At 39.5% G+C, this 13432-nt stretch overlaps 1 long non-coding RNA gene across 1 annotated transcript; it reads right to left on the bottom strand.

Moving 5' to 3' along the window:
* Positions 1 to 11594: 11594 nt before the first annotated feature.
* LOC133713073 (uncharacterized) lies at positions 11595 to 12447 on the bottom strand. Its single transcript, XR_009847759.1, has 3 exons — positions 12296 to 12447; positions 11891 to 12191; positions 11595 to 11722 (listed from the first exon to the last, which is right to left on the bottom strand). It is a non-coding gene; the product is annotated as an uncharacterized LOC133713073 (long non-coding RNA).
* Positions 12448 to 13432: the final 985 nt, after the last annotated feature.

The raw sequence follows: 13432 nt of genomic DNA on the forward strand, positions 1-13432 counted from the left end.
GGTCATGCCAAAGCCAATATGTGTCTGAATCCAAGAGATCTTCTCTTATGACATTATTGGATTCAATCGGTCGAATTGTAGTGACATAAAGTCCACTAGATTGACACATAAGCTTCTCTAAGATGCGCTTTCGTCCGCAATCATTAGAGGTAATGCAAAGGAATTCTATTTCGTTCTCACTATGCGTTTCCGCATGGAATCCGTTGGCTCTTATATCTTTAAAGCTCAATAAGGTTCGATTTGCCTTAGGAGCGTAGAGAGCTTCAGTGACTTTAATCAAGGTGCCATTGGGCAAAAGGAATTGGGCCATTCCATGTCCTTGAACTAAACTTGATGGCCCATCCATCATAGTCACAGAGGAATATGTAGGCAACATCTCTAAGAATATTGCCTATGTCGTAGAATGGTGTGCGTAGTCGCACTATCCGCAAGATATTGTAGTTCATCCATTCCTAAAAGAAAAGCTCGTAATTAAAAGGAGTCATAAAGAAAAGAACTCAACTTTTATTAATAAGCCAAACGGAATTACATCATCGTTTCTTTAACCAAAGAAAATCTAATCCAATAAACTAGTTAATGAAAAACAATGGTAGTCGTCTAACTCCTTTCGGTAATTCCAATGTAAATGTGACCAGGTGAGTAGAGAGATGTCGGTGGAGCGAAGTTCACTTAAGTACCACTTATCTCAAAACCTTTCTAGACATCACACTCACATTGAGTACGCCTACTTTGAAGAAAGACTAATAGCATTGACATCTACTACAAAAATAATATGGCAATTGCCTACATCTCTTGAAAATAAAAAGACTTAATCAAAATCGCCAGTTTCTGGGTCTTGATCCTTGTAGTCTTCCACCCTTAGATCGAGATCTCCATCTTGATCTTCTTGTTCCATGTAATTTGCCTCCCTTGCTTCACGATACGTCTTGTATGCGTTTGCAACGTTCTGGGATGCAGTACACTTCTTTGCCCAATGTCCACTTGATCCACATCGAAGACAAACATCTTTATGGTCAGGCTCCCTTGATCGAGATGCTTTTGGTGCATGATTTGGATGACTATTACTCTTGGTGGCGTCACCACCATAGCCGGAGGCTCCGCCTCTCTCTCTCTTCACACGTTGACCTCCACGGTTCCGTGCACGCATCTCTTGGCGATTTCCTTCCTCTTTAGGGCGAGAATATGGACCAGAACGTCCAGAATTGTCCCTACTCTTAGGGTTTCGCTCCTTGCGTCCTCCCTTGGGGGTGCGACTATAGTTAGACTCCGGAATAGACTTGGTTCCCACGGGTCTAGCGTTATAGTTCTTCACAAGAATGTTGTCGTGCTTTTCAGCTACGTTCATGGCGCTAATGAGCTCATGAAATCTTGTGATACGTCCTGCTTTCACATCAATCCGATAATTCTTTGAAATCATCAGGGCAGAGACGGGGAAGGTAGAGAGAGTCTTCTCGATCAACATCGTATCAGTTATGGCTTGGCCACAAAACTCCATCAGAGACTTGATACGAAGAGCTTCCGAGTTATAATCAAGCACAGACTTGAAATCACAAAAGCGGAGGCTATGCCATCGCACTTCTAGTCACGAACGTTGCCAAATCGCTGCTCAAGTTCTACCCATAGCTTTCTTGGGTCTTCCTCATTTAGGTATTCACTTTGGAGCGCGTCATTCATGTGCCTTGTCATGAGAATGATGGCTTTAGCTTGATTTGCTTCAAAAGCAGTAGCTTGCTCAATGGAGAGCACGTTCTGACTAGGCTCTTGGATGGCTTCCAGAAGTCCATCAGCCTTAAGATGCTGGTGCACATCTCGGACCCGCCTATGGTATCCTGCGCCAGTTGTCTCTAGTGGAACAAAGTTCAACTTGTTCAGGTAACTCATCCTGAAAAAACAACACAAGATTAGGGTTAGTTTCTGAGCGAAAAGGGCTACCACGAAAAACTATTAAATTTCTGAGCGTAGTCGCTTCCAAGAAATTAGGGATTTTCTGAGCGTAGTCGCTTCCAAGAAAATCCTATTCCAAGAGGGGTTTTGGATTAGATCGAAACAACGATGTATGTGGTCGATCGTTTTCTTCTCAACAAACTCTAATTTTGGAGGACTCTACAAGCTCTAAGCTTGGAGTGAGCACGAACCCCCACAGTTCGGCTTTTGGTCTTCCCTATGAAGAAGAAAGGGGGGTAGAAGAAGGGATGTTGGAAGTCCCCGAGAAAAGAAGAAGAAATTGAAAAACTTCAAAAACGGGAACTTTTAGAAAAGTTTACCTTATAAAGATGCCGGAATTCTTGACCGAAAAAGATGACGGAGGTGGCCGGAAAAAGGTTGCCGGAGGTCGCCGGAAACTGGTGGCCGGAGCTAGGCAAGGTTGCTGCAGGGGCTGTGCAGGAGGTGTGCGGAGGCTGTGCAAGGCTGGCAGGCAGATGCTGGGCAGGTGCTAGACAGCTATCGGCAGATGCAGGCACATGGGTGCGCAGGTCTCAGTAGGTGCTCGGCAGGTGTCGGCAGGGGCAGGCACAGGGGTGCGCAGGGTTCGGCAGGTGTCTCGGCAGGTTTCGGCAGATGCAGGCACAGGGCTCGGCAGATCTCGGCAGGGCTTGCAGGGGCAGGCACAAGGCAAGGGCCGGTCCGATTTTTCCGATGGCCAGTTCAGGGGTTTTCCGCCCGGTTCTGGTGGTTCCGCCGCCGGTTCTGGGCTCCTTGGGAATAGGGCTTCGATATGTGGGGCGGTGGTTGCAGGATTTTGAAGGTTACGAAATTAGGGTTTTCAGGGTTAGGGCTTCGTGCTGATAACGTGTTTTAGGGAATCAGAAACTGAGAGAAATTCGCTGTGTATTCTCATTGATAATAGGGGCCTCTTTATATAGAGGATTATAATACATAGAATATCAATCGTACAAGGAAAGTAATCGTACATTGAATAGGAATCTAAATCCTTCTAATTTAACCCTATTACCACTAGGTCAAGTAACCTAGAGTTTGGGCCAAACACAAATAGAGATATCCTTAAACAACCTTCTAATATTGTCTATGGGGGATGTTTTTATCGTTATATATGTAAGTGTGTAAAAGTAAATGGGAATTGATCTACTCATTTCATTTAATAGTCCCTTTACATAGGGAGAGAATTACAATGGAAATATCAATTACAATAATGATAGTAAATGTTGATTGAGCTATAATATCAATTCCTTAATTCCTCTTCGTCAGTTACTTTGACGAAGGCACATTATGTGTTTTTCCTTTAGCACTCCCCCTCGTGCCAAGTCAAAGACGAAATGGTGCATGAATTGTTGCCTCACTAAAAACCTTGACAAGTAACAATAAAAACCCTGTGGGACAAAAAATACACCTTGGTCGAAGGAAAAGAGCACAACACACCTATTTTATTTGATGATGACATGTGTGTGTTAGACTCCTCCTGATGTCTACACCTCCCCTTGATCTAAACATTAGCCAAGGGAGCTTGGAAAGTCTTCGCATTCCTATGTTTTTCACATGTCTCTCAAATATGGCCTTAGACAATGATTTGGTAAACAAATCTACCATATTCTCCTCAGACCTTACTTGATTCACTTGAATCTTGAGGAGAGCCTGTTGTTGCTGATTGTAGAAAACTTTGGCGATATGTGTTTTATATTATCACCCTTGATATAATCTAGCTTCATCTGTTCGATGCAAGCTGCATTATCTTCATAAATGCAAGTAGGCTCTTTAGTGGTAGAACTCAAACCACTAGTCATTCGAATATGTGTAATGATAGCTCTTAACCATATACACTCACGAATCGCCTCATGTAGAGTAATGATCTCAGAGTGGTTCGAGGAGGTAGCCACAAGGGTTTACTTGGTTGATCTCCAAGATATCGCCATGTTGCCAATGGTAAATACATAACCAGTTTAGGAAGAACGACCTTTGTGTGGGTCAGAGAGGTACCCAGCATTAGCAAAACCAACCAAAACATTATTTGGGGTTTCGGTGTAGTAAGTGGTGCTTTCGCCATCAATATTTCCTTTGGGGATTACAGTTCCTTCTGCGGCCCCTCTTGTCTCTCTGTAGGGAAAGAACAGTCCCAAGTCAATGGTTCATTTTAGATATCGAAAAATATTCTTGATACCATTCCAGTGACGTTGCGTTGGCGCTGAGCTAAATCTACCTAACAAGTTCACTGAGAATACAATGTCTGGTCGAGTGCATTGGGCTAAGTACAATAACGCGCCTATTGCATGTAGATAGGGAATTTCATCTCCCAACACCTCTCCGTCTTCTTCCTTTGGACGAAATGGATCTTTCTTTGCATCCAAACTTTGACCGATCATGGGAGTGCTAGCAGGATGAGCTTTGTCCATGTTAAATCGCTTGAGCATCTTTTGGACATACACAGACTGGTGGATTAGTATTCCACAAACTCGGTGTTCTAGTTCAAGGCCTAGACAGAATCGAGTTTTTCCAAGATTCTTCATCTCAAATTCGGATTTCAATTAGCTCGCGGTTTCTCTTATTTCATCAAGAGTACCTATTATGTTCATATTATCAACATATACAGCTACAATTGCAAATCTGGAACTTGTTTTCTATATGAATACGCAGGGGCATAATTCATTGTTCTTATATCTCTTCCCAATCAAGTAGTCACTTAGACGGGTATACCACATCCTCCCGGATTGTTTCAATCTGTAAAGTGAGCGTTTCAACCTAATTGCAAACGTACTCCATGGTTTAGAGTCACTTGATTGATTTGGGTAATGTAAGGCCATCAGACACTTTCATAAATAGCTCTGAATTAAGATCCCATAGAGATATGCAGTAACCACATCCATGAGCTGCATTTCCAGTTCTTCAGAAACTACCAAGCTAACTAAGTAGCGGAACATTATAACGTCCATTACGGGAGAGTATGTCTCCTCGTAGTCAATTCCAGGGCGTTGTGAGAAACCTTGCGCCACAAGGCGAGCCTTGTACCTCAGGACTTATTCTTCTCATTACGCTTTCTGACAAATACCCATTTATGTCCTTCAAGCTTTACACTTGGTGAGGTTAGCACTACCGGACCAAATACCTGTCTCTTTGCCAGAGAATCTAGTTCTGCTTGGATTGCTTCTTTCCATTTAGGCTAATCTGCTCTTTGTTGACATTCTACAACAGAGTGTGGTTCGATATCATCGTGCTCTATGATTTCTTGAGCAATAGTGTATGCAAATACATCGTCAATGTGTATGGAAGATTTACATCAACTCATACACAATCTCATAATCCATTGAAATTTCTTTGTTCTCTGGAATCACTTCAAACATCGGAGCATCCTTCAGTATTGATTCATGAACGTAACTATAATCAGAGACAATCTCATGAGAGGGATTCTCTACATTGATGATTAATGGATCGGTTTGTGCCTTACTCACCCTCTTCTTTCTTGGGTGAGTGTCAGTCGAACCAAGTGGCCTCCCCCTCTTTCTTTGAGGAGCCATGACCTCAACCACACCTCCACTAAGTGTGGTCGCAGCGCCTCTATCTGCGGCGCTGTGCCCCTTGTTGGGGACTTCTAACCTTGCAGGCACATTTGCAACTAGTATATGTGGTCTCGTCACTTTTACGATATCAGTAAACCCATCAGGCATCAAATCTACTACGTTCTGAAGATCAATTATTCTTTTCACTTCACTTTCACATTATGAAGTGCGGGGATCAAAATGAGACAGAGTGAGGACAAACCACGACAATGCCTCTCGTTCCCTTGGAAAATCCTTTTTCCTATCTCCCCCTAACGATGAGAAGATTGTCTCATCAAACTGACAATCCGCAAATCTACTGGTAAAGAGATCGCCTGTCAAGGGTTCCAAGTAGCGGATAATTGTTGAAGATTCGTATCTAACATATATACCTAATCGTCTCTGAGGACCCATTTTGGTGCGCTGTGGGGGCGCAATAGGCACATATACTGCGCAACTAAATATGCGTAAGTGTGAATTGACATTACTTTCGGGATTTTGGTTCAAACGGGGGGTTCGAACTTTAATTGTCTTTGATTCGTGTACAAAGTTAATATCGTATTTTACTTAGGTGATTGACGGAGCGTATTCGATACCTTATCTCGGCTGTAAGAGAAGACGCAGCGGGATTTAGAGGTGAGTAAATCTCACGGTGTTTCGGTTGATAAATTTGTTATGTTTTAATTTAGTAGATTTAATTGTTAGCATGAAAAATCGTATTTATCGAAACAAATTATTTGTTTTAAAATATATGAACTTGATAGACAACGGTTCATGGGTAAGTTAAAACAATGTTTTGATATAAAATGATTTTCGAGAAGTATAATTTGTAAAACTATAGTTGGTGTTGGTGGCATCCCTGAGTGGATGACTATGTATATATATATATATTTACGTAAAAAATATATATCTTGGTGGAATTGGGCGTGTTGTTCACTTTTGTTGTGCGATGAGATGTTGAGGAAAATAAATGGAATTTGAAAGAAATGAGGTTTTTGTCGGTTTGAGCGTTGATTGAAATGTGTACAATTTTGATGATGGTTTTGAGATGAGAACATATTATTTTGGAATTGGTTTTGCTACTGTTTTGGGGTTGTTGGAGATGAGGAATCAATATTATGTGATAACCTATGTGGTGACTTGTGTGGTGATCTGCTTGATGATTTTGTGTAAATGATGTAGGTTGTTGTAAGTGTTGATGTTGTGGTGATTGGCGTTATTAATGGATGTTTTTAGTATTATTCTATTTATTTCTATTATTGAATTGTTTGTTTTCTAGGTAATCTCTTGAACTAAATTATATGTAGGGATTACTCATGTTTTCTGAATTGATTGGTTTTAATGTAATTCCCTGAACTAAAAGCTATGCAGACTATGATTTTTATTGATTGTTTTAATGTAATTCCCTAAACTAAACTCTATGCAGGGATTACTATGATTTTATTGATTGTTTTAATGTGATCTCCTGAACTAAGTTTAAATGCAGAGATTACATATTTTACTTAATTCTTATTGTGAGTACAATTGTGGTTTGTGATCTGTAGTGAGTGTGAAATGAGTTGGGATGTCATAATTTTGGCAAATGCTTTATGTTGGGAGGCAATGAGTGAGATTTCGTAGTTGTGTCGTTGAGGCAAATGAAGGATGATCTGATAGATTGTGGTGATTAAAAATATTTAAAATGTTGTTGGAGTTTAATTGTATAATTGAAGTTGTAGGAAATTAGATACGTGAATCGAGAGACAGAGCATGTGGGTTCTAGTTTGAGATTAAGTTACGTGAGCATGTTTTTGTAGGATATGAACTTGATGTTTTTGTTGTGATAATTGCATATTGATTTTGCTAGGCTGAGATGGTATAAGCATATGTTATGTGGTTATTTAGGTTTACTCATGCGAGCTTGCAAAAGTTTATCGGGTTTGTTATTTGAACCCGGTGCACTATTACATGGTGTAGGGGTTATTGTGCAGGTCAGAGTTACAGTCATCGAAGCTGAAGTTTTATAGTTGTTGTAGCTTGGATATAGAAGTGTTTTGGTTTTAGTCTTCCGTTGTGTAGAGAGTTGGTGAGCGTGTTTACTCATTGAATTGTTATTCAATTTAATTTGCAAACTCTTTGTAATGTAATATATGACTTTAAAGAACGAGTCCGTATTACTGTCGGTGTGCTAGGTTGCTTTATGGCTTAGTTTAAAATGAAAAATTTTCTATTTGTTTTCTTGTGCTTGTTAAGTTTTCGAGTTTCAGATTTGAATTTATTTATTCAAAATTTAGGGCGTGACATATTAAGATTTCATCAACTTTTGAAGAAAAACTGGTGCGGAAATTGATTGTTGAAGTCTTAATCAAAGAACCTTAGGTTGTGTTTGTTACGTGGGACTATTATCCCCCACCTTATTTCCTATAATAGTGTAGGACTCTTCTAACCTGGGATATGTTATGTTAATACCTGACCCATGTTTGGTACTGCTTAGGACTAAAGAGCAGAATAATCAAAATAGTCATATCCCATGTTTGTTTGTGTATTGGACTAAAAGTTGTTAATTTGTAGAAACATCAAACATGAACGATTTTCTGAGTTTGTGAGAAGAAAAGAAAATTGGAAGGTGAAAGCTGAAGACAAATCCTAATCTCAATTAAATTAAAAATTGGTAGCATTATAATCATATTCCAAAAGTCGATCATCGGCACAACTAGCAGTACACTCAGACAATTAAATTCACATCTAGCTCATGAACAAACGCAATTTGTCCAAACCCAAACCCCAAAAAATAAAGATCAAAACTTTAATCTAAAACCCAGAATACACATAAAACCCAACGTTAAGAACCAAAACCCATATCCCATAATGCCCTCCCAACACTGTATCAACCCCAGAACACCTTAAAAATCAAAACTTTAGCTGAAAAATTATAACTTTGAAATTAAAAAAGGGACCAAATTCTTACCCACACTTGTAGCAGAGATGGGCAAATCCACCAGATCGCAAAGGCCAGCCATTCTTCCATTCATGCGTATTGCTTGTCCCACACAATTACCCAATTACCCAGTCTTGAAATTGATCAATTGTAGCAGAGATGGGCAAATCCACCAGATCGCAAAGGCCAGCCATTCTTCCATTCATGCGTATTGCTCGTCCCACACAATTACCCAATTACCCAGTCTTGAAATTGATCAATTGTAGCAGAGATGGGCAAATCCACCAGATCGCAAAGGCCAGCCATTCTTCCATTCATGCGTATTGCTCGTCCCACACAATTACCCAATTACCCAGTCTTGAAATTGATCAATTCTTAGCAAATCAAGCTACCCAGACAAGGGAAGAGGGAATCAGAATCAAAGCAAAAGGGAAGAAGGGAAGAGGGAATCAGAATCAAAGCAAAAGGGAAGAAGGGAAGAGGGAATCAGAATCAAAGCAAAAGGAGCATCAGAGAGACAAGAAATTGAACCTGGAAGAGTAGTTCAAGCAGGATGAAGCGCGATCGAGAGTGGAGAGACGAGGCTTCGCGCTAAAGAGAGGGAGAGATGAGGCTTCGCGCGAAAGAGAGGGAGAGACTAACGAGCGTTGTTGAAGCCCTGCCTTCCACAGTCCCATGAGTTTTGGGGGGTTTATGTAAGAAGGTCGGGAGCTGATGCGGGGACTCTCTAATCTCATTTAATTGACTCCTCATGTGTGCCAAACGTGGGATGAGTCTTATTTCATTACATAAGTTACTCCAATCCAATCCAGTCCCACGTAACAAACATAGCATTAGTATCTAGTGCAACCAGATTTGGGGCTGACCCATTTCATATCAACAGTATAGTTTTGCTCTATCCCATTTTATATGCAAGCCTCTCAAGTTGTCTGTGGTGGGTTGGGCTTTCATAAAACAGGCACAGATCAAACAAGATGATAGACTATTCCCCCTTTAGTGCTTGGATTTTTCAAAATTATTATTTTACTTTTAACTCAATATTTCGAACAATCCTTAATCGAGCACAATGGCTCTGATACGTACCATATATATATATATTTATGCGCTCAATATAAGAACATGTTTATTCATTACAGTTAGTTAAGATGAAGGTTTATTATACTTGATACTAACCTGCAACATACATGGTTGATCATGGTACTTCTTCTATGAGCAATTCTTTAGGCAATCTCTCTCAATGGGGCAAAGTGTTAATAAAGTGCTTCTCATTGCAGGGCAGGGACCAAGGTCTTTGTATATAGACATTACAAAAGGTACCTCTCATAAAAGATTCACAGTCCTATTCCATATAGGCCTAACGAATATATATATATCCAATCCAGAGCGGAGTTCCGCTTTGAAATTAACGTGTGAAGTTCGAGTTTTTGGCCACTTTTTGGTCGCATATCCACATCTCGACCGTTCAGTTTTTAGGTACTAGTGTATAGATCATCTCTGCAAATTTTCAGCCAAATTGATGATCGTTAAGGTATCTAACTCGCTTAAACCAACGGACGGACTGAATCTGTCAACCTGAACTGTACTAGCTTTAAGGCAGTTACCAATGCCTTAACGATCATCATTTTGGCTGAAAATTTGCAGAGACGATCTATACACTAGTACCTAAAAACTGAACGGTCGAGATGTGGATATGCGACCGAAAAGTGACCCAAAACTCGAACTTCACATGTTAATTTTCAAAGCGGAGCTCCGCTCTGGATAGGATCTGTATATATATATATATACATACATGCACAAATATGCTTATCACCTTAAATACTGAAAATATCCTGTATCAAATAATTAACCTTAATTTTCCCCCAAGCTAAATTCTCTTCTTCCAAAAGGATAGTATGAAACATGCTTACAAGTTTTTTTTTTTTTTTTTTTTTTTTTTTGTAAAAAACCCCATTCCCACCCTAATTGGAATCTTCTTCTACAAGCTTGACTACTAGCAATTTTGCATTACAAAATCCTTATGATTGTATATGTTGTTTCATGATAACTAATGGACAGAAAATAATAACAATGTAGTTATAAACCTAGTTGAGATCCTCTTCATGTGTTCTTGATTATTTTTCAACAATTTTGACTACCAGCAATTTTGAATAACAAAATTGTTAAGATTGTACAGGATCTCATCATAATAATTGAAAGAAAATTAAAATTATTATGATGATTCTGATAATTAAATGCATTTAAATTCATTATGATATATATAGAATGTTGTGATTATGATAAAGTTTAGCATGATGATTTTAATATTGATTTATATATAGTGATTTTATATAGAATTTTGAGATTTGAGGATAATTTAGGTAGTTTGAGTGGTGTATTTAATAAAATGATAGAATAAGAAATCAAATGGGTGGTGTATTAAGTAAAAGGTGTGTATTAAGTAATTAGGGATGTGCGAATAAAATTTCCCTATTAGTTATTTGGGATATATATTGACAAAATGAAGAAATATATATAAAATCTTACTAGAGAAAAACTAAAATAAAAATGATCTCTCATTTTAAATTGTCATTCTTTATTATTTCTAATACATAATGCTATATGCGAAATATTCTCTGTAAAAGAAATGAGCGAGAACCCTTCTCGCATACCTAGAGTCGCCAGCGGACAACCATGGAAGTACTTGAGTCTTCCTCAGCACGGAGTGCTCAAGCACTTAGCCGGTGGATGCACCTGTGGATGTTCAAGATACCCTATTAACGATTGTAATCATCGTTAATGATTAAATATAAATTTTTTTCTATTCAAAAAAAGGAAAGAAAAAAAAAGTACTTAATGTTACTCAATTATCTCAAGAAAAAAATATTACTCAATTATTCATAGAGATATATGTATTATGGAATATGGAGATTATGTGGGAGTGTAAAATTTTATGAACGGTTTCTAGTAAGAAAATGACCTAATAGACAGGCAGCGCTATCTATTTGAGAAAAATGTCTCGAGGTGAAACCTCTCAAGACCAATTTAAGTGAGGCAAAATTCCCACAAAGCGAATCTAGATTAGAAGTCACTATGCCAAAATATTTATCAGATGACAGAAGAAAACTGTTGTCTGATTTGGAGTGCCACCGTTGTAGACCGAGCCATAAACGAAATCGAAGTCAATTAATTAGTGAATTCGCGGTAATACCTTCGGCTTCAGCTATAGAGATAGTGGAGAGTTTGAATCGATCTCTGAGAAGCTCACTCACTGAGTCGGAGCGAACGGAGGCGAAGACGAGGCCGGAGAGGTGGGCTGTCCCGATGCCAGGTCAGAGACGAGCTTCAGAGTATGGTGGAGTATGAGGGGGTCGTGAATGAGTTAGAGAGAGCGAATTAGGGTTTCGATGATTGAAGCAATTGTAGGGGGCGGAGAGATTGACCTAGAGCGCAGAGAGAGAGAGAAGGGGGAGGGTGCGTGCGTGTGAGAGTGAGAGAGAGAGGACCTTACCGAAAACGATGTTGTTGGAGTTGGGGAAGTGGATGTGACCATAGAGGACCTGGAGAACGACGGTACCTCGGAGGAGGCACTTGGAGAGGTAGTGAGAGCTGCTGGAGGTGGACGACGACGATGATCTGAATCGTTCCACCTTTTGGAACTCTAATCGAAACCCCATTCGGAAACCACATACGAAACCCCAAGCTGAAAGAGAAATTGATATGAAAGATCAAAAATCAACAAAGGGAAACTAACTTTTCCTCACCAAAAGTAGTTCAATTAAAGAGAGGAATGAAGAGTGTCTCTTCCCAATCTGGAAAACAAAAAGAACCCTAAAATCAAAATCAGGAAATTAAAACATATGGTAGAATGGGGCGAAGAGACCAAATCTAGAGAAGGAGAAGAGGGAGGAGTTACCTTCGTGGTGATGTTGCTTAGAATCAAAACTTTGGGTTTCTTCCTTTTTGGTTTGCAGGTGAGGAGAGATGAGAGAGGAAATGGTTGGCTTCTAAGAGATAGACACGAACAACAAGAGGGGCCTGGAGGCAGAGTTACTTTGTACAAGCCGAGTGGGGAGACAAAGTCACTAACGCACTAACCAAAGGCGGGCATTTTTTTTTTTTTTTTTTTTTATAACTTTTTCACACAACGCATGTATGAAGTTAAGTTGTCTGATCACGTACATGTTAAATTTGAGTTAAGGGAGCAAGGAGGGAAAATTCCCGCCTATGTGCAATCATAGTAGCAGTTTTGACGTTAGGGACATACATTTCTCATTCAGACAACACAAATAAGCCATTCCGTTGTAGGAGCTTAAATCGTGTACCAGCATTTCACTCAAATATTGGCCTTTTTGGGGCTACTCACTCACATTTTGGGGTACATGTGATTTTCTTCCAAACTTGCACAACGGAAACAAAAAAATGCGTTGTATGTTATTTTGCAACTTACTCTCATACAACATATACAACAATACTGTTGTGTAAGGTGAGTCAAAATCTCGACCCAAATTTGAGCAAGGTGAGGGGGAGTTTTTTTTTACATTCAGACAACAGACAAATCCTTAAAACTGTTGTACAATAATCTTGGACCCAAAAAAATTGATGTACGACCTCCTTATACAACGCCAATCTCATTAAACCTGTTGTGTGAAGCAGTTTCAGTGATCACACAACGGAAATTTTTTTTTCGTTGTCTAAAAAGTGTAGTGTGATGCAGTTTTTGGCATAGTGAGTAATTCCTTAAGCACAAATCTATGAGAGGAGAAATCCCTCAAGGAAAATATGGGTGAGGAGTAATCTCCTTAAAGAGAATTTGGGTGAGGAGAAATTCCCTCAAGGGGAATTTGGACGAGAAGTAATTCCTTAAAAACGAATCTATGTGAGGAGAAACCCCTCAAGGCAAATATGGGTGCAGAATAAACCCCTCAAAGGAATTTTGGGTGAGGAGAAAATACTGTTCATTACTAAAAGGCAAACCTCAAGATACTGTTCACTAATATTCAATGAATATTAGTGATCAAGACCAGAAACAATAGCAACACGATAATCCCTA

The sequence above is a fragment of the Rosa rugosa genome, chromosome 5 (assembly GCF_958449725.1).
Source record: "Rosa rugosa chromosome 5, drRosRugo1.1, whole genome shotgun sequence".
NCBI lineage: Eukaryota > Viridiplantae > Streptophyta > Magnoliopsida > Rosales > Rosaceae > Rosa > Rosa rugosa.